At 41.1% G+C, this 27,407-nt stretch overlaps 1 protein-coding gene across 1 annotated transcript in view; it reads left to right on the top strand.

The window, feature by feature from the left end:
* Nucleotides 1-2,210: 2,210 nt before the first annotated feature.
* The window catches only part of LOC132888118 (protein Aster-B-like), a 236,361-nt gene continuing 211,164 nt past the window's right edge, over nt 2,211-27,407 (top strand). Inside the window, exon 1 of the mRNA XM_060924122.1 lies at nt 2,211-2,283. The gene's annotated coding sequence lies outside the window, so the exon portion shown is untranslated. The remainder of the gene's footprint in view (nt 2,284-27,407) is intronic.

Consider the following 27,407-nt stretch of genomic DNA (forward strand, 5'->3'; position numbering starts at 1 on the left):
CCACACGGCAACGGATTCAGGTGAATCTGATAAAATTTTTTATCGTTTTGGCCTGGCGTCCACACGGCACCGGCGTTTTGGGTGCCCCAAAACGAAATCTTTTGAGAACGGGTTCCACAGTGAAAAAATCTGGCAACGGAGCCGTTGCGAAGTCGTCTGGATGAGTAGAACGGATTTGTTTACGATGACGTCACAACCACATGACTAGAACAAGCAGCACTCTCGCGCGCATCATTCGTAACAGAAATTGAAATTGTTGACACATTAACCTGACTGACCTGCCAGACAGACAATTTACACCTGCTTTGATGAACAGAAAGTACAGCCTTCCACACAAAGCAACAGTTACCTGACTATAATGGAGGCAGAGGGGAAAAGGCTCAGAAGACCCTTCAACAGACTGTTTTGTATGAACCTCTGCATTGCATTCACTTTTGTATACAGCTTTTCTTTTAAATAAACAAGTAACTGAACCATTTCTTGAATTTCTTTTTTTATTGGATAAGACTGCTTTTCAAAATGTTCACACACAATATAAAAAGTTATATAAATTATATAAAAATGCTTTTCAAAATGTTCACACACAATAAGAAAATTAAGTTATATAAAACTATGCACACTAATAAAACTAATTTGTACACACAGAAGGCACGATTTCCTCGCGTAGTCGCAGCCATCTTCTTCTTGTTGTTGTGTGCTTGTTCCTGTGAGTGCTTCATGCCGGATAGAAGAAGGGGTTTATGCGTGTAACAGACGTTGTGTTGTGTTGTTCACCAGTCTTTTTATTCTGAAGAAATGAGACACAAATACACTGCTGAGGACGGGCTGCAAACGTCCAATGGTATTGGCGCTTACATTTCCAAAACGAACTGAAAGAGGCCAGCGCCTCGTTCCCATAACTACCTGCGCTCTTAAAGGGCCAGCGCAGAATTTCCCCACCACTACACACAATGGCAAGTGGAAAAAAATAAACCCGTTACATGTGCATGCGTCCTACTTCTTCTTCTATTGTTCTGGTGTCTCCGATGGGACCGTCTTACAGCGCACGTAAAGGTGTGGCATGTGTATTGCATCGTTTTCAGCAAGCGTTGCGTTGCCATATGGACCTGATATTTTACTGATCCGTTGCCCATGTGGACGCGATATTTTTTTTACCCGCTAAAAAAAAAAAATCTCGTTGCCGTTGTCGTGTGGATGTAGCCTGAGTTTCTGGAGCATCACATTTGTGGGGTCGATTAAATGCTCAAAATGGCCAGAAAAATGTCTCGACTATATTTTCTATTCATTTTACAACTTATGGTGGTAAATAAAAGTGTGACTTTTCATGGAAAACACAAAATTGTCTGGGTGACCCCAAACTTTTGAATGGTAGTGTAAATTGTGTTTTCAAGTACTAGTAATTCATGTTGATGGACAGGTTCTCATTGAAAAGACCCGTTGTCTTGGGTGTTGGTGTTTTTTTTTGGTTGTTTTTGATTACTAAAGTTATTTTTACTCTACAACAGTGTTTTTTTGGGGTGATTTTTTTGATACAAATATTAAAAATATAAAGTTCTGAACAAGTTAGAGAAAGACCAAATGAATAAATTAAATGAATTAACGGATTAAATAGGTTGATGACAAAGTGGCACATATAAGCCTTTACAGATGTTGTTTTATATATATATATATACTTTTTATGCTGTTATATATTATATTTTACTTTTATAACTATCGTACTTGTATTTATCCTCTGTTGCAGTTAAATTTCAATTTCAAGAAGTTTTACTTTTGACTGCATTTTCGACTGAATGGTGATGAAAAGCGACAGATTTCTTTGTATTGTTTGAGAAATACGGTATAATGTGACCATTTTGTCGTAGATGATTTTTTAAAAAATAATTTCTCAGTGTCCACCCTTTTTTTTTTTTTTTTGTGGAAAGTTGAAGTTCAACCTGAACTCGGATGCTAGAGTGCTAACGCCCTCTGGTGACCAATTAATGTCACTCACATACACACACACACACACACACACACTTTTTTTTTTTCCCCTGATGACTTCTGCTCTTTCCTTTATCTACACTAATGAAATGATACACGAATGATGTAATGTTGTTCAGATGTTTGATCTGTGTAACTGAATGTGCACATTAATACTGTACCACTCTTACAAATTGGTTGTCATGGTGATAATTTGAGTGACAGGTGTGTGTTTCTCTGTCACAGCAGTCAGCTAAGCAGCCAGCAGAGCAGCCATGATGACGACTCCTCTCGCTTCCTGACTCCGTTTAGACGCAGGTACAGGTGAGCCTAATGCCTGAATATGTGTGTTCGTGTGTGTGTGCGCGCGCAGGGGCGCTGCCAGAAATTTTGGGCCCCATGAAAGATTAGAATTTTGGGCCCCCCAACTTTGCCCACCCTCGTCACAATTGCACTATTGTCATTATTTGACTTTTGATAGCCCATGGACCTTGAGTTTGTGACTTTATTACATTTTATGTATTAACCTACCAGGGACTAGATTAGATGAAAACTGGTCAGTGACTAATTCTGGTGCATTTACAATCACAAATGAAAATTCAAAGATTTTGCCACATGCCTTCTTGTGCTAGGACAATTGGTAGTGAAATGTGTGATGTGACTGCTAAGCAACACTTTAATCTAGCAAACTGTATATGGCGCTCGCTCATTAAAAACTTCAATCCGAAAGCATTTATGGGTTGTATTGCTGCTTACCTCCTTCTCCAAAGGGGGGTTCAGTGGTTTGGTAGGGCGGAGGCCCCCCTGAGGCTGGATCTGTGCATATTTAGGGCACCCCATTCAGGGGCTTCAAAGTTTGGGAGAATAGCAGGGTACAAATAATTTACAGCAGGGTGCAAAATGGTAAAATGTCTGCCAGCGGCAGACATAATGCACGCAAAGCGTGCAGGGATATATATATATGAGTGATTCCACGCTTATGGGTACTGAAATGGGGACATGAACTTATTTTTAAAAATTCACCTAAAACCATTTCTTTTTTTTACCATCAGGTCACAAAACATGTAATCTTTAATGAATGATATGTTAAAAAATAACTTTAATTTTCTGAGATGTAATAAAAACATATTTATATGCCAAAGTCAGAACGTAACAGAAGTGTTGTGGACATATATATTCTCAATTTTAACAATGTAGAATTACTTTTTGAAACATAGGAAGGTGATGTTTTAGCAAATATAATTAATAAACATGTGTAGTAGAATAAACATACACATTCTTTCAATAAGATTAACATGGTATATAGCTAGATTGTAATTAATTTGTAACAGACGCGAGATGGACAATCGTAACAGAAGTAATGTAACAGACATCATTTTGGAACTCATAGGCTTGACTTTGGCATATAAATATGTTTTTATTACATCTCAGAAAATTAAAGTTATCTTTTAACATATCATTCATTAAAGATTACATGTTTTGTGACCTGATGGTAAAAAAAGAAATGGTTTTAGGTGAATAAGTTCATGTCCCCATTTCAGTACCCATAAGCGTGGAATCACTCATATATATATATATATATATATATATATATATATATATATATATATATATATACACAGAGAGAGAGAGAGAGATATGCAAGTACGAATTTTTCATGGGGTGGGCTGGTTTGGAACAGGCCATCTAAAATTGGGATAACATTTACCCAGGACGGGTATTTGAGGCGGGTCGTCTAGCTTAAGCTTGATTAGCGTTGTTACGCACGCCAGTGTTTCCCACAGAAATTTTGGAGACTATGGGGGAGGCGCGGGGGTTGTTTAAAATTGAGTGATATGTTAAATATTAAGTTATTACTGAAAAACTATTGATTAAAAAAACAGACACTGAGAAATGATCCTATAAACAGCTTTACCAATATAAAAGATTACCAGGACTACAAAAATGCAGAAAAATAGGCTTTACTTATCCAAATTCACCTGCTGGTTCAAAAGTTAAAGTGCAGAGAACCTCACAGCACAACATGAAGTTACCTTAAAATATAATATAAATGCCTCAGCTTTCATGTAAGAAAAAAAAACTATTAATACTAGTACTGTGTGCAGGCAGTCTCTCCTGAAGACTAAATTAAACAATAATTATAAACTAATAAAATAAATGGCTCAGGCTTCATAGAAGAAAAAAACAATTTGAACAGAATCTCACAGTATGATGCTGAAGCTGCCTAAACAATGGAAAATAAAATACCATTTTGGCAAAAACGTTGGCATCCATTAATTTCTTGTATTAAGTAAAAAAATATGTTGCCAGATACTGCTGACGTTTTACAGCCCAAAATATGTTCAAAACCCGCCAAAATGCACTTAAAACCGCCCAAATTGGGCGGGAAACCTCTCAATCTGGCAACACAGGCGGCAGTAATGGCTGCACTCGTGTCGAGGATGTAAACACAGTTGACGCGGCAACGGACATACATGACATAGTGGATGTAATTTATATTCACAACTTTTTTTGCTGTCAGAAATATTTAATATTAAATTTTGTGACTCGACTGACAATAGCCGGCGGCATAACAAGCCATAGCCGGCGATTTGCCGCCGGTGACCGGCTACTTTTGAGACCGCTGCCCGTTAGTTATGAAACTGGTTATTAGCACCAGCGTAACGTAATATTTCATCTTGTTTATCACACAAGTCAGTTCAGTTATTAAAATGGAAAAAATGTCAGTGTACAAACTGTAAAAGTGTTCTCTTGATAGGCTAATCCAACCACGTTCATACTGTTCATTTACCATTCGCTAATATTTTGAACACACGTGAGCGATAGCTACCTTTCTTTGGGAAAAACCGAGTGACCAGTTGCCTGCCTCTCCAGTCCCTCTCAGCTTTCAGCTGGCTTTCTTTACGTTTTTGACAGCCACTCTTCATATTTAGCGATCATAGACTGTACGCACTCCACTGCTGGCTGGCTGCTGCACCGCAACACAGCAGCAAGTAGCGTTGCACTGATCAGCACACAGATTTAACACATCGCGCTTCTACCAGAACTGGACTGTACCATTTCGCAAAAGGGGGAGGGTTAAATGACAATATGTTGAAGAACTCAAGAAATAGACAACCTTGTTCAATTAGCTCATTTTACCAGATGGAATATTGCATGGTTGTTATTTCAAAAGTCTTATTAAAATCATTAAAAGCATATTATCAGCCCCTTAAAGGGCCCCATGGCAGTGCTGGGCCCCTAGAATTGTTCTAACCTTTCCCCCCCTGGCGGCGCTCGCGCGTGTGTGTGTGTGTGTGTGTGTGTGAGAGAGAGAGAGAGCCTGTGAGTAAGTGTGAGAAAGTGAAACGGGCAGGTTGGGAAACCCTCTAGTGAAAAGTGTTTTCGTAATCAGATCATTGTTGTTGAATGAAATCGTCCTGGACTGTTTTTCCTATCCAGCTCTGCTCTGTGAGACATGAGAGACATGATAATATTTTAACTGTCCGTACGGGTGAGCAGGAGCATCCGCATGGTGGTCAGTTTAAGACGAGATGCCAACAGAGCACCATTAGGCTGCTTCACTATGCTTGCTGGAATAGTTATAGCTGTCAAACTGCTACCATTTTTAAGAAAAAAACCTACTGCTTTTTTTGCCACTATTTCAGCTCGGACTAATATATATTATCAGGGGTTAAATTGGGATTGGTTATGTGGGGGGGCTCTGCCTCGTACCCGCCCCTGCCCCCGCCGCCCTGCCCCAATATACTTTTTGGAAAATAACCCTCTAATTTGATAAACATATCATATTGCACAGAGATATACACCTTATCTGTGTGTTGTAGGCCTATGTGTGTCTTGTAGTGCCCCCCTACACATTATGGCAGTTTGAATGTAGATTGGTTGGCCAATGTAACAGATTGTACAGGTTGTTGTACATTGGTTTGAAGGAAATGATTAGTGGGGGGTCTGGGGGTCCTCCCCCAGAAGTTTTTTATTATCATACATGTTATTTGCTGAATTCTGGTGCATTTTAATAAGTTGTTAGCTGACTTTACAGAGGTAGGTTGAGCAATATCATGTTAAATCTTGTCACATGCCTACAGGTGAAAAATGTGAAGGAGAAATGTTCAGCGAGAAAATTTGAAGGCTTGCACAATCTTAAACCAAAACAGTTGATTTATTTTGGAGGATAAATGTTAAATATGCCAAAACACTGTCAGTCAAATTGTTAATCAAATATATTCATGCAGTGAATGCAACCAAATACAAACAACACTATAACATTGGAAGCATTTATTATTATTGTTATTATTATGTATTCAATTATTTATTTGGCATGTGGTGCTTTTTGTATTGTCTAGAACATACATAAGATGAGCATATTATAGCAGCAAAATAGAAGCACAATCATTTGAATGCAGCAAAAGTTTTGCTGCATTCAAATGATTGTGCTTCTATTTTGCTGCTATAATATGCTCATCTTATGTATGTTCTAGACAATACAAAAAGCACCACATGCCAAATAAATAATTGAATACATAATAATAACAATAATAATTACACTAATAATACACTAATAATATTAACAATAAATAATAATAAATTAACATTAAATTAAATATTAACAATAAATAATAAAACACTAATAATATTAACAATACAGTGAACATAATCATTATCATATTTTTTATTATTAAAAACAAAATATCAAATAATACTGAAGAGGGGAAAAAATAATACTGATCTAAATATGTTGTGTTTTTATTTTTAGACAGTATGTGTTTTGCTAAACACATACTGTCTAAAAATAAAAAAACATATTTAGATCAGTATTATTTTTTCCCCTCTTCAGTATTATTTGATATTTTGTTTTTAATAATAAAAAATATGATAATGACTAGAGCACAAGACGAGTGTTTTGTTTGTTTGCCAAAGGTAGCTAACTTGAGGCAACGTTAGGCTCAACTTTTGGTCAATCTCAGCTAACTTTAACTGACATCTCCCCCTTCCCCCTGGCTAATTTCTGTCGATAACTGGGGACTATGGAAATTGAACTCGCCAAATGCACAGACAGTTCGTTCAAGCACCTCTGCTGGATTAGGATCGTATGCAGGTAAAAGGGGAGACGGTGTACGGAGAAAATTATAAACAAGTCACAACGCTGAAACACAAGCCCAAAAACCCGCAAACCACGACTTCTGATTTTTTTTTTAAAGCGAGCTCACAAAAAAAGAAACCCCAAAGTCGCTTATAAAAAGCGGAATTGGCAACCCACGCAGTGTTCCAGAAACCAGAATCTCTGATCGCAAGTTCTGTTCTAAATAGCTTTGACAGGTCGTCTTATCAGGAAAACTATGATCTATCTCATAAAAGTCATGGGTTTATTGATTAATAAAACGATATTTAATTATTCAGAACTGAAAATCGTGAAAAGGGTTTGTTGCTTTTGATGTGTGCGTGATCATATGCCATCCGCTCCGAGCTTATGTGCCGGGGCTCAGCCCCGGACAGCCCCGGCCCAATTTAACCCCTGTATATTATTCAGGCGTGCAAACGGCGCGCTTTTCGGCGCATTCCGCTTTTTCCCCGGCATTTTGGGTGACTTGTGTAATTCGTGCAGATCCGAAGAGTTTTTTTTTTTTTTTGCGGGGGGGGGTTGCTCTCTGGTAATCCACTCTGGTAGTAATGATAGACCCGAGTACTGTGCAGACCATACAACGTTTGGTTCCCCCTGGTGGATATATGGAACCATTGACAGCAGAGATAGTAAGATTGACAGTGTAGCTGCTGGCTGCTATTATAATATTCAACAGCGTTCCGTTACAAACTGCTAGCTGCTACACTGTCAGTTGGGGTGGCACGGTTCACAAAAGTCGCGGTTCGGTACGTATTGCGGTTTGAGGTCTGCGGTTCGGTACGTATTGCGTTTTTTTTTTTTTTTTTAAATCTTAAGTACTCTGTATTTGGGCATATAGCCTACTATTTACCTTAAGTAAACATAGTTTAGGATACAGCATTTAAGAGAGGTTAAAATTATAGTTACAATGAAATAATCATGCACAAACTGAGTTTGAGTTGACATAAGCACATTTTATGAACAATCTCTGATGAAAAGCCAGGTAGTATTTTGAAACAGCAAGAGGGAAGACATGGATGATTTCAACAGCTTTTTTATTTACTACAGTATTTATACAAAGTGTCAGGAGTGTTTGCTGCCATGTTGTGGCATCTAGAGGAACCAGGTGTCTTTTGTCACATACAGAGTTTTCATAATTGGAAGAAATAAAAATGAGTTCTTAAAGCTTACTTTTGAACAGATGTGTGTGTTAAAACTTAAACTTTTATGTGGCGACCAACCAACCACCTATATACAAAAACCCAATCAAAAACTCTTCTAATCCCTGAGAGTGAGGATGTATTTTTTCACTTGAAATTAAAGTGCAGTGTTTTGAAACGTATGGCTGGATTTCTTATCTAATCTTAAAGTGCCACTGTATTCTTAGAACGATTTATAACAAAATACACACACAGCCAATATAAAATATTCCAATAAAACCAATCACTGCACTGTTTAAAACAAACCTCCCCTCCCCTCGCCGGAAAAAAAAAAATCTAGTTCGCCCATTATCCTGTGTCATTCTGAGATGCGCAGATAGACAGTAAAGGGAATTCCGAATTCCCTTTACTGTCTATCTGCGCATCTCAGAATGACACAGGATAATGAGCGAACTAGATTTTTTTTTTTTCCGGCGCTGCGGTACGCCGGAAATCCGGCGCGGCGCTGCAACGCTATCACCCCTGTTCGCGCGAAAGAGAACCACGTAGTTTCATACGGGCATTCGGCTTTTTTTTTTTTTTGGCGAACGTCTTAAATAGGGGTACCGCGGTTTATACGCGTATTGCACCGCAACAGGCGTATCGTACGGTTCGGTTTTTTTCCCATAACCGTGCCAAGCCTACTGTCAGTGGATGGAACCGATGGCTGGGCAATATGGTTGCTAAGGAACGTGACTCCCGGGCTTTTCCTCAGATAGGTGTGTTCATTTATCAACTTGCTGAATTTCATCTACTAGTGTGTATGTCTTTGGAGCCTCGGTGACTGGGAGTAAACGATCAGCGTTGAAGTGGAAGTCATTTACTCGTCTACAATCAAAGCGCAAGTGTTAAAATAATTGTGCATATATATATATATATATATATATATATATATATATATATATATATATATATATATATATATATATTAACTTTGTCTCTCGTAACCTAGCCTCCTTCATCTAACCATATTAGCCATGACCTATCCTTGGGGTAAAAAAACGCCTGAAAAACGTAATGTTATTTGAGGAGTTGCATGATGACTGTATATGTTCTCAACGTAGTGTCTACATGGGTTAACGACTATTGTTTTTTGTTCCTAGATAATATTTAAGTGCCGTAATACCGTTCTATACGTGCAAGAATTGGTCTTATTAAAGCTTGTGGCTGTCTGGCTTAGTTAAAATGCTAACCGTTAGCACCCGACTAGCTGCTATTTTAGAACATCGAGTGATCAAATGGTAATGTGTAACCCATGTGTGCAGGGTTTTTTCTAGAAAAATTTAGTACGAGGGCGCTCACCATGGCGAGGGAGCGAAGCGGGGGGGGGGGGGGGGTGCCGGTTGTCCCCCCCCCCCCCCCCCCGCCGTGCAAAGCCTTTAAAAAATGCTCCAATGGGACATTCTGAGGCTATCTGAGAGGGAAATTGTAACAAATTGTCTGTCAACATTGAAAAAGAAAGAAGTAATCTTCTTCTGCCCCGGACAGTCTTTGGCTTTCTTCCGCTTCGTGCCGCGGGATGACATCTTTAAATGCCCTTTAAAATCTTTAAAAACAACTCGCGAACTACTTCTGTCAAAAGCTCCTGCGCCGGTGGGTGAAAGGTCATCCAGTCTCGAGAAATCTCGCTCTACAAGTCAGCTGACCTTGTATGTAACCCATGTCAAATCTTGCGAGAGCAGCCGCGACAAGTAAACAACTAAACAACATGGCGCCTCAGTCTGGAAAACGCCAATTCGGATTGTTTTTGCACCGTCTGGCGGTGTATCTACTATGATTGGAATATTTTTGGAGCAATTATAACGCATTTGATGATCAGACACATTGTCACGTAGTGTTGCTGGGATGTTTTCACGGAGTCGGTAAGGGGGCGCACGCCGAGAGTAAGAGGGCGCAGCGCCCCTGTTCCCCCGTTTAGACGAAAGCCTGTGTGTGTGTTATATGAGTTCGTGGTGCATACATCCAAGGCACTACACAAACTTCAGGAAGTGGCAAAGAAAAGGAAGAAAAAGGAGTAAAGATGGATTGAGTTTGGGGTGGGGAACTGAAGATGGATTGGGAACTGAATTAATAAATAATAGTAATTAATAAATGTTCTGTTTTGTTGAAACTCTTGTCTGACTGATATTTTGTGTGTGTGTGGTGGGGGGTCCGCGTCGCCGCGCTACCTTACTCTTTTTTGACCATGGTTGTGTTTGCATCCCTGATTATTAGCTCATCTGTCCAGAGGGTCAATGATCTGTTGCCATGGCGTGGCATCCATCATTCAGCCGCGTCCACAATTCAATTAAATCTTATCTCGTCCGTCAGTTCTCCACAGATTTCCGTTCCGATTTTTTTGCTTGAAAGAACTCATCACTCCATACAAAACTCGGTTGTATGTTTGTTTTTTTGCTTATAATACATAGGGCCAAATTACTCAATTCTGATTGGTCAATCAGGGAGGGCTTTTTTCCTGAGCATGGGGCCGTATTTCTGAAATGCTATTGGCTAGTTCGTTGCTTGGTTACGGTTACAAAAATTAGCAAATTTTCTCAACAAAATGGCTTTTGTAAAGAAGTTCCAATAAAATTTTGTAAACCACTTTCAAAATCCTCGTGTCGTGTCGCCGTGTCATGATGAAAGACGCTTTAGAAACGGATTCAAACGTGCAAGATAGTCTCACGCCCTGATTGGTTCAGAAAACGTGAATGACAAATGTTGTGAACTTGAACGGCTTCCGAAGTATGACTTTGGCCCTATATATTATAAACAAGTAATCGTATGGTTCCTCATAAAATTAAGGATCAATTTCACGAGTGATTTAGAAGTTTTGAAATTTTCAAAACTTCGAAATCACTCGTGAAATTGATCCTTAATTTTACTCGGCCCCATACGATTACCTATACTAATTAGTTATAAATTAGGACAAATTAACGAATTTTCCAGGCCTTTCACTAGAATTGTATCTCCTCTCTGATTTCTCGTCCGATTCCAGTCCAGATCGATGTCCTCGGGGAACAAAACTCGGTTGTTTGTTTGTTTGTTGATTTTCCTGTTGTAAACAATTTGTTTATTTTCAGTTTAATCATATCTCTTCCCTCAGTTCTCAATGGATTTCAGTTCTGATTGTTTTATTTGAAAGAACTAGTCATTCTGCACAACACTCAGTCATTGTATCATCAATTTTTTTTGCTAACGAACTGCCAATTAGGTCACCTTAACGAGTTTTGGGACTTCTTATTAGAATTGTATCTCCTCTCGTAGTTCTCATCCGATTCCAGTTCTGATCGATGTTTTGGGTCGATCTTCCTTCAGGGAACAAAACTTGGTCGTTTGTTTGTGTTAAACAATTTGTTTACAACTTTGTTTATTTCCAGTTAAATCGTGTCTCCTCCCTCTCTCAGTCCTCAATGGATTTCACTTCTGGTTGTTTTGTTTGAAAGAACCCGACCTTCTGCACAAAACTTAGTCGTTGTATTGTCAAATTTTGCGAACAAATTCGTTATTAGGTCAACTAAACACATTTTCTTCTGACTAGAATTGTATCTCGTCTCTCATTTATCATGCGAATTCAGTTCTGATCGATGTTTTGGGTCGATCTTCCTTCAGGGAACAAAATTTAGTCCTTTGTTGATTTTCCTGTTTGTCGTGGAGGTTGGTCCTCTCTCACATACCCCTTTTCCACCAAATCAGTTCCAGGGCTGGTTCGGGGCCAGTGCTGGTGCTGGTTCACAACTCGTTCAACTTGCGAGCCAGCTGAGAACCAGTTTGCTTTTCCATATCTCGCGGTGCTAAGGGGTGCCACGTCATTACGTCGCTGTATACATCAGTTACGTCGCTGCGTTTGCATAAACCTTGGCACGAATATCAAAGCAAAACAACACAGAAGAAGCAGCAGCAGCAACAACAACAACAATAATAATAATGGATGACTTCGCGTTTGTACAGCTGCTGCTTCTCGTCGCTTAAAAATGGCGATCTTTCGCGGTCTTGTTATTGTTGTTGGTCTTAACAACTCCGCCCCCCCGCTGATATAAGCAGTTCTTTCCTCTGGCCCAGCAGAGAGTTGGTGCTAGCCTGGAACCGGTTTTTCTGGCCCCAGAGCCAGTTCTTTGTCAGTGGAAACAGAAAACCCGGTTCTAAACTAAGCACTGGCCCCGAACCAGCCCTGGAACTGCTTTGGTGGAAAAGGGGCAACATCGTCACGTTTCGGTTCTGTTTGATGTTTTGGTCGTCATGGTCGTTTTGATGGCAGGCCAGGGCCCTGTACTACGAACGGAGGTTAACCTACCCAGAAGTAACCCAGGGTTCCCCCGCTAAACCGGGGTTGACAAAACCTGGTTATCTTGTTTGGGGTTAAACGGTACTACGACGCCAGTTATGAAGTTGATTTGTTGAACCTGGTTTAACCTAATCAGGGTTAATGCACGTTCACGTTAAAGGGGAGGTTATCAGCGCAAACCACCACTGTTCACAATGGCACGGTCGCCGTACTTCACGGAGGAAGAATGCGCTGTCATAATGCAAAGCTACGAGGAGTTCAAAACAACATTAAGAGCAAAATCTAACACAGCGGCTGCCAATAAGGAGCGGCAAGCATGTTGGCAACGAATTGCCGATCGGGTAAATGCGCAAGTACATTCTCCCTTCTACATGTTCCAGAACAGAAGTATAGGATGAGAGAAAGCTTCATGATCAATCACAAGTCACAGAAAATGGTCCTTCGACGTGGCCCCAGTCATATATAGCTTGTTTAATGTCCGAAAAATCCTGAATAAAATTTGGTATGGTAAATTCATGGAGTAGCCTACTTAAACTGATATGTGCACAGAGTCACATGATTTAGGATGGCTGACTGTTCAGTCCCTTTGACTAAGTTGGTGTCGGTCCTGTGAACATTTCAGAGGCAACAGCAGTGCCAAACGCACCTGGCAACAGGTGAAAATGAAATATAAAAACATCATTCATAATGGTGTGTGTGCGCGTGCAAGCAAGCATTCATTTGCCTTTTATTTATTCAAGTTTTATCTGTTTGCCTAATAGTTCAAATTGTTTTGTATCTAGTTTATAATGTTGTTGTGTGATATTAATGATAATATTGTGGGACAACTACTTTGCACGGACGTTCATTTAATTTATTCTATCGTCATTTTGTTTGTTCTATTTTTGTGTATTTTATTTATTTATCTGTTTGTCTAGTTGTATCTATTTTTCTAATAATAATATATTTTTTGCATTAATAGTTTGTTTTTTCCTATTAAAATAATATTGTGTTCTTGTTATAACTTTATCTATTTATCTGACTGTTTAGTTGTATCTATTTTTATTACAATTTCAATATTTTTAATATAGAAAGTTTGTTTTTTTATATTAAAATGCTCTTGTGTGATAACTAGTTCTTGTGTTATATTTTTGTATCTATTTTGTATCTCAGACTTAAATGTTTTTGTAAAGCAAGTGTTTTTCTATAAAATATTCTTGCGTTCTTGATAACTATGTTCTTGAGTGGGTTCTTTTTTTTTTTTTTTACAGAAAAGCCGTTCTGCATGGACATTCATTGAAGCCCTCATTGTTTTTTAATGGTTATTTATGAGCGTTTAGGGGTTACAATAATGTAAGTCTAGGTTGCTTTACATAAAAGGTATGTCCAGAAATATTGATGTCACTGTCTAAGCAGAGGGATCTGGTTTCTTTAGACGCTGTCTTCTTAAAACTGAATAAATATTTAAAAAGAGCCAAATGAGCCAGTCTTTTGAACGGCTCTTTTCAAAGAACGGATCACAAAGATGCGGATCCCATCAAAGAGCCATAAATCCCATCTCTAATCTGCGCTCCGATATCGCACGGGTCATCCAGGTACGCTGGCATTGTCTCTAGAGGAAATGTCGGTGGAGAGGTGGTGTTTAAAAAGGGTGTGGTTAATCGGAAACCTCGGGTTAACCAAGAACATAACCTGAGACGAGCAGGTTTGAGATGCAGCGTCAGTTGCCATGGCAGCATACCTCGGTTTGAACATAGCCAACTTTTGTAGTATGGGTTAATCGGGAAGTTACGCTGCACGTGATCAAGTTACTCTCGAAGTTACCCTGGTAAACCAGAAAACCCGCTTCGTAGTACAGGGCCCAGATGAGCTACTACATCCTTGACGTTCTGGTATTAAGATATGGAAGTGTGTGAGTGTGTGGGCCGTGTTGCTCATGTAGGGATGTCCTGGTCCTGATATTTATCTGCCATTTTCAATTGAATATAATTTGTATTACCAGAGTGATTTGGACAGGATTAGAAATGAGAATATTAGAGGGACAGGACATGTAGGACAGCTTAGAAACAAAGTGAGAGAGGCGAGATTGGGATGGTTTGGACACGGACAGAGGAGAGACCCAGGGCGTATTGGGAAAAGAATAATGTTGGAGATGGTGTTACCAGGTTGAAGGAAAAGAGGAAGAGCAGAGATGAGATTTATCTCATGATGTGGCGAAGGAGGACATGAGGACGGTTGGTACGACAGGAGGAGATGGAGGGATATGATCTGCTGTGGCGACCCCTAACGGGAACAGCTGAAAGAAGATTATCAGAGCAGTTTTTACCTCGCCCACGACGGAGTAAGTGGGGCGAGGTATTGTAATCAGTGCCCTTTTTGTTTGTTTGTGTGTTAACAATCTAGCGTCTGGACAGTTGGACCAATTGACTTCAAATTTTCAGGGTAGGTTGGCAATGGTGTGTAGATAACCTGATTAAATTTTGGCAGTAATCGGGTCAAGGTGAAGGTCAAGGTCACTGGAAAGGTCAACCTTTCGGTCAAAATAACATTTTCTATTATAACTCAAAAACTCATAATAGTAAACAGATGTTTACTATTATGAGCATATAGGAACTCCCATATGGCCTTTCATTTGGCACTATGATCTTTGACCTTGAATGACTCTGAAATGTCAAACTCAAGGTCATGGATTTTCATAGGACTATCACCTGACAGCTGATGATTGAGAAATATTACCATTATCACCATCTAGGTATCAAATAAGTGCTGCCGGGCGAGGTTTGTTTTTCCTGGCAACACTTGTAGTGTCTGAGTTGACTCTTACCCTGTCCACACTAGGGATTTTGTACCGATACGAAACTACTTTCGTACCGCAACACCTGTCCACACTAGCAACTATACCGGTACTGTAGCGGTATAACTGTATCGGTACGAAACCCACAAATGTATGGGTTTTGTACCGGTACAGTATCGGTACTGTAGCACTTCGCTGTAATGTGGACAGATGAAGCGGCTCTGTATCGATACAAATATAATGCGCAAGCGCAATGAACCATTCCTATGTCTTCCGGGTTATTCATACAATACAATACAATACGCCCATGCTTTCCAGCTGTAAAATGGCTCAAAACGACCGTGGAGCTACATGGAGCAGAGAAAGGGGGAGGAAGGGGGGAAAAGGGAGAGAAAGGGTGGGGAAGAGAAGGAAAGAGGGAGAAAGTGAGGGGGGAGAAAGGGAGATTCGTTTTCTTTGTTTCTTTCTCAACTGCCTCGCGCGTTTTATACGATTCGACTGAATAAACGACCACCAGAAATACAGACTGTACTTTGACAACAAAAAGCACACACACGTTGTTTCATCCGCCATATTCTCGGAAGGAAGTTACTCGGTAACCACGGAAACATTTCGCGCACGCGCATTTCAACTTCCGTGAAAGAAAACCGCAAACATTTCTCGCTAGTGTGGACAGATGCACTAAACTGTACCGGTATACTTTGTATCGATACAGTTATACCACTTTCGTACCGGTATAAGTGTGAACACAGCATCTGTTATGTGTTTACTGGGAAAGTTTATTGGCCATAAGATAAATGAATATTGATCTATGCACACATTGGTTGCATTGCAATTGATTATTACTGTCACGTGTGAGTCTTTTGTCCTCCTGCCTTTGCTTTAAGTGTGCAAGGTGTTTGTCGTGACACTTGGACAACATTAGATCCAGTGTCTCAAACCAGTATCAGTACAGATACAGATACTGGGTGCCACCTCAGGCTGTTCTTCTACTCGTATGTGAAGAAATAAAGTCTAACTCCATGCTATATCCTCTAGTTGATGGTGTTTTATCAGGAAATCTTCCAGAGCTTGAGGCTGTCTTGCACTTGTACCGGGGCGTGAGTGCGAGTCTGCTTTACAGTGGAAAGCTGCCATTAACCTGGAGTTTAGTTTAAAAATAAATTTTCTCTGTGTGGGAAAAGGTACAATTAGGGTTGAACACCGAGCTCAGCTTCTTGTGACTAATGTAAGACCTGATGTAGGGATCGACCGATATGTTTTTTTCAGGGCTGATACCGATAATTATGGAATTGGGATGCCGATAACCGATATGTGCAACCGAACATTATAATTCACATGAAATTAAACATAGCACACACTGACACAGACCTTCATATCCATGAAATGTATGTTTAATTGTAAAATTGAACATGAAATTTTGTGCAGGGAGATGCCAGCAGCATTTGTACAATAAAGTCAAACATTAGTTAGAATAAAATGAGAAATAAAATAATAATAAAATAAATATTCACCAATAAAAAAATAAATCACTCCCTACTATATTACAGCTCACCATTTTCAGTGGAAAATAAATGAAAATACACTCTGGATTCTTTTACACTAAGAACTAAGACAGACTTACCAACTTCAAGTAGTTTTTAAATAACAAATCAAGTGTAGGGAGCTGCCTGCAGCATTTTTTAAAAAGTAAAATCAAACATAAAGTAGGCTATCACTCCCTATTATGTAACAACTTAACAAGTAACCATCTACATTCGAATGCTTTTAATGCCCAAGCCTAATATTCCCAATTTAGGAGGATTATATTGTAGTGAAGGAAGCATTACATGTAGTTTCAGCGAGACTAGTTGGTCGTAGGCTAATTCAGGTGCTTCCTTCCGTAAGCTAAGTTTGCCTGGCTACACAGATGCAAATGGACAATTTTAACGAGTAGTAGATGAAGAATGTAAACATATAATGATGTTGTGCTTTTGCAACTTGTGTGTTTGTGACTTATTGCGGCAAAAGCAGCGTGTCCTTACCTTGAAGTGGGATCTGCTTCTGCCCGAGTGCCCGTACGGCCGCCTTGAAACAGTTCAGAGTTTAGCTACGCGTGTTGATTGGCTGTATCCCTTATGCCGCTTCTGCCCGAGTGCCCGTACGGCCGCCTCGAAACAGTTCACAGCGTTTAGCTACGTGTGTTGATTGGCTGTATCCCTTATGCCGCTTCTGCCCGAGTGCCCGTACAGCCGCCTTGAAACAGTTCACAGCGTTTAGCTACGCGTGTTGATTGGCTGTATCCCTTGTGCCGCTTCTGCCCGAGTGCCCATACGGCCGCCTTGAAACAGTTCACAGCGTTTAGCTACACCTGTCGATTGGCTATATCTCTTGTGCCAAACAAATCAGATGTTGTGGTGGGCGGGACCGTGTTCTTGAACTCAGAGAGGCGAGTGCAGGAAAGGACGTGCAGTGACAGTCGCGTTAGGAACGAAATGGCTGCAAAAAGGCATGTTATTGGCATATCGGTGGAAATTATGGCCGATACCGATAACCCTAAAAATGCAGAATATTGGCCCGATATATCGGCCAGGCCGATTATCGGTCGACCCTAGTCTGGCTAACGCGACTTCAAAGCTCTGCGAGCATTTGGTCTGGCAAAGATATTAAGCCCAACCATTTCCCAAAGGCGTGGTTGACCCGCCTCCCTGAAATGCCTCAGTTTGCTACTGGTCGAAGCCAGAAAAGGCTGTGACGAAGCTTAAACCAATCACATCACTCTTTCCTCTGACGCGACGGAAACTGCTTGAGTAACAGGAAGAAGATAAATACCTCCAGGGCTGCTCTTTGCTCCGTTTTCAATGAGAACTTCCCATTGAATGCTTTCAATACAGCATCTACCGCTGTGTCAAAGGCTTGCCGCTGCTCCATGTTCGTAATGTTTCTAGTGAATGAAGCGCTTCCGGCATAGATTCTGTAAACAATCTATGGCTTCCGGTCGCAGTTCTCCCACGTCACTGCCTTGAACACGCCTCTACCCAGGGCCATTGGAGATGCTCAAAGGTGATTGGCTCCCGATTTTTTCGGGAGCTTGGAAGAGCTGGAGATAGCTTGCCTTGCCCGACTAAGCTCACAACAGGCCCTCGTGTTGCGTCACACTTAGGATGGGCGGGCCCAGGCTAGGCCGACCCCTAACCTGATGTACCTGAGTGGGAAGCAATTTGACCCCAACAGTTGTTTTACTAGATAAGGAATAATAGAGGATGTGACCTAAGAGAATATTCAGCAACAAGACGGTGCATTGATTATTTTTCCTATAACACTTTGCATTTTATTACTCTTATAGCACAGGAATTTGTTGAATGTTTTATATATATATATATATATATATATATATATATATATATATATATATTCCTATAGAATGACATGGATATTTTTTGTCCATCTATAGTTGCATTTAATGTTGTGGCTTTAACATCCGTGAAACAGATTAATTCCTGTTAAGATCTGCTATAAGATAATTAACAGTTATTCCACGAAATCGGGCCGTACATGAGCTGATAGCCGATGAGGCACTTAGCACCAAGTTGTCTGTAAGCCATGTACGACTTGACTTCATGGAATGACTGTTTTATTCTATCCACAGTCACTGGATTTTGAGAAACGGAGCATTTTTATCTTTATGTTTTGCAAATTAAATACATAAAAATCTTAGACAAAACGTCCGACAAAATCATTTCCGCTTAGAATGTAAACAAACCGGTGAAATGACAGGAGCATCTCATCTCATTATCTCTAGCCGCTTTATCCTGTTCTACAGGGTCGCAGGCAAGCTGGAGCCTATCCCAGCTGACTACGGGCGAAAGGCGGGGTACACCCTGGACAAGTCGCCAGGTCATGACAGGAGCAATTTGTGAAAAATGCTATAATAATAATAATTCTTGAAAAATAAAAAAAGATATGTTCTTACCAGGGTGGCACGGTGGTGTAGTGGTTAGCACTGTCGCCTCACAGCAAGAAGGTCCTGGGTTCGAGCCCCGTGGCCGGTGAGGGCCTTTCTGTGCGGAGTTTGCATGTTCTCCCCGTGTCCGCGTGGGTTTGCTCCGGTTTCCCCCACAGTCCAAAGACATGCAGGTTAGGTTAACTGGCGACTCTAAATTGACCGTAGGTGTGAATGTGAGTGTGAATGGTTGTCTGTGTCTATGTGTCAGCCCTGCGATGACCTGGCGACTTGTCCAGGGTGTACCCCGCCTTTCGCCCGTAGTCAGCTGGGATAGGCTCCAGCTTGCCTGCGACCCTGTGGGACAGGATAAAGTGGCTACAGGTAATGAGATGTTCTTACCATCAAATACTTTCATTCCATATTTTGTTGCTTTTTTGGGGGGGGATTTGTTTTCGAGGAGAGTTTTTATTTCATCCTCAGTTGGTTCAGCAACATGCTCTGCCATTTTCTTTTTTTTTTTTAGGGTTTTTTGGCAATTGGCAAACCAACTTAAAGGTGCATTACCACTACTGACTGGGCTGGAGTGTGCAACAGGAGATGGGGGGGGCTATATTCTTTTAGCTATTTCTCATCTCATCTCATTATCTCTAATGATATTGTTTATCGTTTCGCCAGGCCGAAACGATAAACAATTTTATCAGATTCACCTGAATCCGTTGCCGTGTGGACAGCCTCTAAGTAGCCACGAGCTCAGCTCGTATCATACAGCTGATTGGTGAAAAAAACCCCAAAAGACTTAAATCGTCACGTGAATGGCCCATATGGTAATTTACCCACACCCCCCAGCAGGCTACAGTCCTGACAAAAATGAGACAATCTGCAACAAAAAATGTATGCTTTTCCAACAAAACAATCTATTATCTGAAATACAGATTGCATTCTTCAAGATCTCAACTTGCACATTATGGAAAAAAACGAAAATCACAAATTTCGAAAAAAAAAATGCTTCTTTTGCGATTTTCTCGGATTCGTTTCGGTCGACATGCGTCCCTGGATTCCGTGAAGTGCCACCCGAGAACGAGAGCATTAATATAAACCTGTGATTTATCTTGCTGCTGAAATGATCGTCAGAGCTTCTGTTATAGAAAACCAATCACCACCTTTTCAACAAAGAATGCATTTGTCACTTTAAAGCAGGGGTCACCAAACTTTTTTCTCTGGGGGCCACATTGTCGTTCCTGACTGTGATGGGGGCCGGGGTCGGGTCAGCTATATCACATAGAATTGTATGACCCAGACAAATCTGACCACCAGCAGGCCTCATTGTGTAGTAGAGATTACTAGCCTGGCACAGCCATCCCCACTACTATATCAACACTACTATATCAACACTACTATATCCACACTTGATTCCTGGCACATATTTGTTTATCTTTACTAGTGGTTTGCAAAAGTAGTAATCAAGTCTTCACACTTTGTTTTAATTTGAAATACCACTGATATTCCATTTATTTATTTTCTAATAAAAATAATATCAAAGCTGTCAAGGTAAGAAACATCTGCCTATTTGAGGTGATTGACACTGGCAAAGGTGAGTGGAAAATTATAAATTGTAGGTAGGCCTGTTGATATTATTAATAATATAAATAATAATTGTATGCAGCACTTAATAAAGGTCAAATAAATAGGACTATAAAATAAATACATTTTAAAAAACAGTGAAATTATAATAATATGAGCAATAGATCACAGCAGTTGTGCTGTGTCCTGCACGTCATTGCTCTCATCCATGGCCAAAGCAAAAAAACTCGAATTCTGACGCTTTCTCATTCAGCTGGTCATACACGTTGTCCCGCAAATCTTCGGTTCGCCTGGTCATAGTAGGTGCGGAGAGACTCACCGCGTTGAGCGCATCCTTCTTGTCGGGACACGCCTCCTCGGCCACAGCAAGCATGCATACTTTAACAAAGTCCCCATCAGTAAACGGCTTTCCATGGGTAGCTAGTAGGTGAGCTACCTTATAGCTAGCTCGGACAGCAGCCTGGTTGATCTGGGTTTGGTGAAGGAATACATTCTGTTGTGCAGCCAGTCCGCATTTCATCCTCCGAATCCTGTCTTCTCTTGTTTGCCCTCGCAAACTAGCATACTCTTTGTGGCGGGTTTCATAGTGACGACGCAGATTATATTCTTTGAAAACCGGCACACTTTCTTTACATACAAGACAAACTGCACGGTCCTTACACTGAACGAAAAAATAATTGGTCGTCCACTGTTCTTTAAAAACTCTGCACACTCTGTCAGCTTTTCGCTTACCGCTAGCCATTTTGCTGTCCTGAATACTGACAGTTCTCTGTGCGTGCGCTGCCTGTCACTGCTTGATCGCGAGCATATGACGAAAATTCGGAAAATATGAATAGTTCATTTTATAACTAAATATCAATTTTAATTGATAAAATCAACAAAATACAAGATGCAGACATGTTATTATTTGCCAAAAAGCAATTTAAAAAAATAGGCCATGACCACTTTTGGGGACTGCCTCATAGGGCCGGTTCAAGTGATGGGGGGCAGAGAGGCTGGGGGCCGGTCAAAGGGGGGTGGCAGGCCGGATCTGGCCCGCGGGCCGTAGTTTGGTGACCCCTGCTTTAAAGTCTTCACAAAGTCAGCTTAACCTCGACTCACATCCTGATCCATTCATTTGAGAGAGAAAAGATTTTTTTTATTTTTCATCAGCATAAAATATCTGTCTCTCTGGCTCCTTTTTTTTTTTTTTCCATCCCAGGACTGACAGTGGATCAGAGAAGTTCAGGTAAGGCCTGGACACAAACCTTCTATCCCATCACTCAGTATTTCATGGAGCGGTTTGTGCGTCTCTATCATGGTGTTGTGTTCAATCTTGGCTCACACATTTACCAACACTGTCATGTGATCATTCTGTCTTTGTCTCTGGTGAAGTATCTGAAAGCCTGCAGCACTTTTGTGAAGTCGATCCCACAATGCAGTTGCAAGCCGTGGAATGTCATTGTTTGGCTTTTTGGACACTGAGTGTAGTGAGTGAGGACAGGATCAGGACCTGTGTGTAAATCAGTGTGTTCGGGACGGACAGTGAGCTGAACTTCAAGTTTGTAGAAGAAAGGGTGGGTGAGTTTGGTGTTCGATGATGATGATGGATGGTTGGTGTTTTTTGTTAGGCCATTATTAAAAAATATTCTGTTTCCGGTCCACCAGCCGGGTGAGTGCCGTTTGTGCGGTTGAATTTTTTTTTTTTTAATGCCGGTTTTTCGACATTTTTTTCGGGTTCGTAAATCTAAAATCGAACTTGACAATTATGCATTCCCAGGGCTTTCCACTAATGGGGCTTTTCCACTACCAACGTGGCTGAGTTGGGCTGAGTTGAGCTGAGCGGGGCTGTTGGGGTTGCATTTCGACTACAACCGCGCTGAACCGTGCTGGCTGGAAGTGGGTGGACACATTGGGTGGAGTTAGCGAAAGTGGGTGGACGTCATGTGATGTCGTTAGGCGGCGCAAACAGTGACATCAGTGACCTTTTAAGCGGTAGTCTCACAACCCGGATAGTAAACAATAAACATGGAGGACATGGAGTCGTTAGTGTTGCTGGTCTTGGTGCTGTGGCTTGTTGTCTCCGACAACGCCAACAGATACTGGCAAGAGCGTATAGATGAGGCGAGGCGCATAAGGCTTCAGAAATTCTCGTAATTCGTAATTCTTCTTCTTCCGGGTTTACGGTGTTTACAGATCCCAGCGTGCTCGCAGGGCGTGTGTGGGCGTGTGAGGACACTCCTCCTCACCAATCAGTGCACAGGGGAGTGTCTCCTCATGCCCCAGCCCCACTCGGCTCGGTTTGGCTCGCTTCAGCCCCACTCCAAAACAGTGCGAGTTTTGGGTGCTAAGCAGGGCTGAAGCGAGCTGAGTCGTGCTGTTCTGAGGTAATCGAAATGCGAGCCGTGTCGGGCTGAAGTGAGCTGAAGCAAGCTGAAGTGAGCTGAAAAAGGGTAGTGGAAAAGGGCCATAAGGCTCATACTAGCCAGCCATGACAAATAAGTAGCCAGCCGGGGGGGAGTAAGCACAAAATAAACTCCTGTGCACGCAGTTCCCAGGATTAAATGTATTTTCCACAGACCATTTATTTATTCACTTTACTCAAATACAAAGTAAAATGGCAGTAAATCTTCTTTCTTTTCTTGCGTATTGCATCATGAGGCGTTCCTGGCTTGTAAATCTCTTATTTTCGGTGCATGACACATTCACGCAGCTGAGCATGCTATGAATCAACAACGACAACGGTCTGCAGTGGCGGCTACACAATTAAACACTCAGCCAACATTTCTCCATTTGTGTATGAAAATACACTCCAACCACTCAGTTTGGCTTCATTTACAACCAACGGTGTCTTTTGATGCCAGCACGTAATTGAACGAGAGAAGACTGGTTTACTGGAGATAAAATAAGCGTCATCTCTGCTTCTGTTCCCTCCAACACACTACTGCCTCCGCCGAGTGCGCGTGCACACACCGCATGTCGGGGCTGAGGATGAGTTACTCTCCCTTCACCAACGAAGTCTGCGGGGAATTTGTGGTTATTATCGGTACAAACAGCGCGAATCACAACTTAAATGAGTGCGGTTCAGTTTGACATTATTGTCAGTCCGTTAGATAAACATTTAATTTTATTAAAATCGAAAATTAATATTTAGAGCCTGTGGGCTACAAAAATAATAGTCATTAAAGTAGCCGGCTGGACTTAATTGTGTAGTCGGCTGTATGGCCGGCAGCCGGCGTTTGTGGAAAGCCCTGCATTCCGCGCAGAATATAGAATCGAATCAGCTCTGCGCATGCGCCGTGCGGCACAAATAAATGGCAGCCACCATGAAGGAAGGAGATCCGGAGTTTTCAAACATTTGCTTAAGTGTGAAATCGCAAAATGGTATTCTAGCGAACAACAAAATAGTAAAGATTCAGAAAAACAAATCATTCAGTGATCATTTTAATAGTGTAATTTCATCCGAACTAGGCCTAACGCTCGATTTAGAACTACAAAAAGTCAGTGTGTCGGACATTTTAAGCACCTTTGTAAAAGTTCTGCAAATGTTGCAGTCAGCATTTAAAATGCTAACTTAAAGTTTTTGTACAAGTTTCAGTTGATTAAACCGTCATATTTTATTAAATGTGTCTGCTTTTGTAATAAAAAAGTACTGAAAGAAAAAGCAAACACAGCATTGCGATTTCTTATCCATCCATATATATATATATATATATATATATAAATCCCTCCCTCCCGACTGAAAATTTTTTTGCTCACCCGGTGGACAGGAAACGGATTTTTTTAAGGATGGCCTGATTAAGGAGCTCGTCGAGTGGGTTTTATTGCCATTCTTCCTTATACGTAACTGGAGCAAAATGTTCTATCACGACAACAGAATGATGGTGGATGGACAAGGGTGTGCAAATAATAAGATAAGTTCATTAGCAAGTCCAACAGGCAAGTAAAAAAAACGTAATTGTGCTCCCCAGTCACGTTTCGCTTGTCCACAGTTCCAGTTTCGTTGATTGTAACTGATGAGGTTAAAATCTGGCGATGTCATCATGGAAGGTCATTACCTTATCATGTAGCACATCATTTTTGTGTTTTTGACAAAAAGTCAGCAAGTTGTCTTCAAACATTTTCGCAAAATAACTCAATCTAGGTTGGTAATGCACTTTCTCTTGATATGTTGAACTGTGGGCGGCACGGTGGTGTAGTGGTTAGCGCTGTCGCCTCACAGCAAGAAGGTCCTGGGTTTGAGCCCCGTGGCCGGCGAGGGCCTTTCTGTGCGGAGTTTGCATGTTCTCCCCGTGTCCGCGTGGGTTTCCTCCGGGTGCTCCGGTTTCCCCCACAGTCCAAAGACATGCAGGTTAGGTTAACTGGTGACTCTAAATTGACCGTAGGTGTGAATGTGAGTGTGAATGGTTGTCTGTGTCTATGTGTCAGCCCTGCGATGACCTGGCGACTTGTCCAGGGTGTACCCCGCCTTTCGCCCATAGTCAGCTGGGATAGGCTCCAGCTTGCCTGCGACCCTGTAGAACAGGATAAAGCGGCTAGAGATAATGAGATGAGATGAATTGGTTTTTTTTGTTTGTTTTGGAGCTCCATGTGAAGTTTTGTGCAAATCCACTTCTTCCTCAGTGAGTTACAGCTCATTACAGCTGAGTTACAGCTCCTTATTTTCACACGACGAGGCATGTTTCCTTGTGTTACTCAGCCGGATTTCTGTGCAGTAGCTCCCCTCCGGTAAACTTTCATTCCCTTACCATGTGATTGCACACACTGTCTTTGTTATCGGAAAAAAGCACCATCCAAACTGCATCACAAAGCAGACAATCTGATTGTTCAGGCACAATTTAAAGCTCATCTCCGTCCTAAATGGCTCAAGAGTTATGTAATGTTTTGTAGAACGTGTGTCTGCATTGCAAATAGCTGTGCTGTGAGCAGAGTAACACACTCCAGACCAGGCGGTTCTACAAAATATAATGCTTTGCACCACGCCGCGTTACACCACCCCGGGTTATTTTTGTATTACTACACCGTACCATGTACTATTCCTTACTTATTGTATTCCTCTGGCTTATAGTTATGAACAGATTTATTTATTTACTTGTTTGTTTGTTTGTTTGTTATTATCCCATTTCCACTTCAGTGGAAATTATTATGCTATCTTGAAATTGCTTAGGTTACATGTACACGTCATAGTAGTAGTTAGACAAGGGTCATTTCTCGCTCGGTTTTCAAGATATCTGGATGAAACTTGGTATGCATATACCGGTACACTGCCGTTCAAAAGTTTGGGGTCACCCAGACAATTTTGTGTTTTCCATGAAAAGTCACACTTTTATTTCCCACCATAAGTTGTAAAATGAATAGAAAATATAGTCGAGACATTTTTCTGGCCATTTTGAGCATTTAATCGACCCCACAAATGTGATGCTCCAGAAACTCAATCTGCTCAAAGGAAGGTCAGTTTTATAGCTTCTCTAAAGAGCGAAACTGTTTTCAGCTGTGCTAACATGATTGTACAAGGGTTTTCTAATCATCCATTAGCCTTCTGAGGCAATGAGCAAACACATTGTACCATTAGAACACTGGAGTGAGAGTTGCTGGAAATGGGCCTCTATACACCTATGGAGATATTGCACCAAAAACCAGACATTTGCAGCTAGAATAGTCATTTACCACATTAGCAATGTATAGAGTGGATTTCTGATTAGTTTAAAGTGATCTTCATTGAAAAGAACAGTGCTTTTCTTTCAAAAATAAGGACATTTCAAAGTGACCCCAAACTTTTGAACGGTAGTGTAGGTAGTGACCATCTGTGATCTCCATATCATGCATGATGTCACATGATGTCATTTCATGACATTATAAAATTTTCAGGAATGGCTATGAATGGGACCATCTGGTACAGTACCAGGACAAGCTCGACAAAATTCTTCCATGCCATCGTCCCTGGCCCTTATACCTTAAAGTGCATATTCTGGACCAATTTCGTGTTTTTTTTTTAATATGAAAGTATGTCCCTTTACACACTCATCCAGAAGGGTAATTTTGCACAAGGCCATCTGTCTACAGCAGAAAAAAAATAAAATAACAAAACGCGTCTGGAAAAATCCCAAGGGAGTCTGGAGCCAGATTCGTGACGTTACCTGCGGAAGCGCCAGCAGGCTGCGCGAGCTTTGCACGGTTTCAGTGCACAGCCTGTGTAGACCAAGCGCTCCCATTTCTCTCTCATTGTCCGGTCTTTTGGGAAACGATGAGTGCTAATCCCATCAAGATTGGCGTTGCTACACCCTCCTACGATACATCTGTTAACCATTTTAGTAATTATGCGATAACATTGAAGAAATTTGCAGAAAACCACCAGGTTGTTTTCTCATAAACAAACCAGCGCTGACGTAGGATTCAGAGGGAGGCGTCCCGCACGCGACGTCACGAAAATCAGTGTTTGCCGGGAAATCCAAATGCCAAGTTTTTTCAGAGGCGGACCAATTCGCCTCAAATGGCTTGATTTCAACTGAATTTTTCTGGTATTGTGCAAGGTAAAAAAAAATTGCAGAGAATGCAGAATACTACAGATATTCGACCAAAGTTTAATATAAAATAGGAGAATTACATTGATCTTGCTCCTTAATTTACCC

This window comes from Neoarius graeffei, chromosome 6 (assembly GCF_027579695.1).
Source record: "Neoarius graeffei isolate fNeoGra1 chromosome 6, fNeoGra1.pri, whole genome shotgun sequence".
In the NCBI taxonomy this organism is placed as follows: Eukaryota; Metazoa; Chordata; class Actinopteri; order Siluriformes; family Ariidae; genus Neoarius; species Neoarius graeffei.